We start from the raw sequence: 2,731 nt of genomic DNA on the forward strand, positions 1-2,731 counted from the left end.
AATTATCTCCCCTTACCTCACTTTATTTTACATCCCCAAAGGCCACATTACAAATCAACAGTGTGCACAGCTGTCACCAAGTGGATGGAAACCGTCTTAGTCGACCCATGAAATCACCCACAAAGGACAAAGAATTGAATACCATATAAAAACAGAATCTGGTGCTCTTATCTGTTCAGGCTACTTAGTGTTTGTGAATGAAATTCTAATGAAGCTCACCCAAACCCTCGACGAAATACACACCATTGAAAATCCGCTAACCTAGTGCTGTCCAAATTTTGATGGTTACATTCATCGATAGTATTTGTCCATACCTTAGCAATGGCAAAGAAGGATGTACGCCATATCACAATGGCACTTTTCAAAGGTGAGAGTGAATTGTTGCCTTACAAACAACATAACATGGACTGTGATGATGAAGACAACGTCTAAGGCTACAGACGTAAAAACGACTAACAGATAGGTTTTCACGTACACAGCATTTTTCAATGACAACGATTCACCAAATGAAAACATGCAGATACCTGATTACTGAAGCAGTGAATCATATGTGTCAGACGCAAATATCCAAATAATACCAGGAGGAAGTCCATCAACCACACTGAACAAGGTTGGTTGGTTGGTCGGTTTGTTGTTTAACTCCGCACTCAGCAATATTCCAGCTATATGTAAATAATCGAGTCTGGACCAGACAACTCAGTGATTGACATCATGAGCATCGAGCTATGCAATTGGGATATGATAACATGTGTCAACCAAGTCAGCGAGCCTGGCCACCAGATCCCGTTGCCTCTTACGACAAGCATGGGTTGCTGAAGATCAATTATTTTTACCCGGATCATCACGGTATTTATCACGTCACCAATCTACTATACGTCCCATTCCAGTTTTATCAAGTGACTTTCATTGAAAGACTAGAATGTAGAGTTGTGACCGGCCCCCCAGCGACACATTCCTAAAGAAGAGCATGTCAAGGTACATGATGTGCATTTATGTTTGTTAAAAGTCATGGTGTCCTGATGAAATGGTGGTCGTACACGTCACTGAAATATGTTACCTTCTAAAGTGTTTATTTGTCAGTGTCAAATGACTCAGTTTCTAGCTAATATGGGCTCATATCACAGATGGATATCCAATTTGAATCATTTATAATTATTGTATCTATACGAATCTAGACAATCAACAGCTTCATGGAAACATCTTGCCAGTTGGACAGATGCTCACAGAGATACTATATCTTTAACGTATTTTTCTATATCCATGAAGTTATTTGATATTTTCTTAGACTTAGATCTGAGGTTTATGTCTCTATCTTTCATGACAATATGTAATGAGAAATGTATTAAGGTATGTAAGAAATATATTAAAACGTACAATTATTGTAATTTAAATTGTAATTGACGACTCTGTAAGGAAAATATTTTATTATGAAGAGTAATGACCAGGGACCTTTACACCGTAATCACACAGTACCAATGGATAATCCGGAACGTGCATTTCTATCTGCAATCATCGTGTAATTGGAGATTTAAATTCATCTCAGATATATTTCATTTCTCATATTTTTTGTGATATGGAACAAGCTATCAGCTTTTGGTGAACAAAAGAAATTATATATTGTTTATAGACATAATAAACTGAATTGTACTAACATTACAAGCACAGACATTTACATTAACTCTAAACCCTGATAGGGATACTGTCAGCTCTCCTTGATACACAGAACTTATTGTTTACTGTATTTGTTTATAAAGAGACATATCTGTAATTCAAATGTTTGTGTAAATAGCTACAAATTACCAATACTGACATTGTTTCTAAAACATAGCATTACTGATTTTCAATAATCATAATCGTTTATGACATTTCAATAGAGTGAAAATCAATGCACATGTTACGTATAAACTGCAGGGCTAAGGAAAGTAAAATTTGATTCGATCTAAAATTATAAAACGGTCTTGTGTCTGAGAAAAAGATGATAGTGACAAAACCCGTTTCCTTCTGCTCATTACGTGCAGTCGAAATGAATTTCTGTATTTCAGCCAATATGAAACAGAAGTGTATACTTTCTTTCGCCCTGCGTTTTACATGGACACGACCCCCTAAAGACAGACGTTTGGTATCTACATCTGGAGTAGCTATGTGAACTGAGACAAGTGAATATACAGACAACGGTGAGTGTGGTTCGTTACAAGGATGATTTTATGTTCTCATGACTAGACGAATGGTTGTATCATACGATACCAATATCATTTACCTCTCAATACCTTATTCCGATTTCATGAATGCGATTTCGTGCTTGGTTTCGTGCCCTATCAGATAACACATACATTTCACAGAACACATTTTCGAAAAATAATTCATATGTAACACCGAGTTTTTGTTTCTTAGATGCGTATCGGAACACTAGCAGGTATAACGGTATCTAACCTTCAACATTCTATACTGACGTGCAAAAACACTTTCTCTTACCAAACTTGACATATTTTTGACATAATTGGAAAATAATCAGGTGTGTGTTTAGTTATCGGAACCGTATGAAACAGGAGTTTGCATTTTGGGAACGAGTGCGATCAAACGCACCAAAAGTCATCTGTTGTAGGGAGATTTGCGAAAATGACGTGTTGTGCAAGAAATGCTAAATGCAAGTGCGGAAAGGGTATAAAACCATTGCATGCGACAGGTGGGCGCGTGACATTACAGAAAACCACAAAATAAATGCCACGTTTAA

Source organism: Haliotis rubra, unplaced genomic scaffold (assembly GCF_003918875.1).
Source record: "Haliotis rubra isolate DU_JTF1 unplaced genomic scaffold, ASM391887v1 Scf8, whole genome shotgun sequence".
Lineage (NCBI taxonomy): Eukaryota > Metazoa > Mollusca > Gastropoda > Lepetellida > Haliotidae > Haliotis > Haliotis rubra.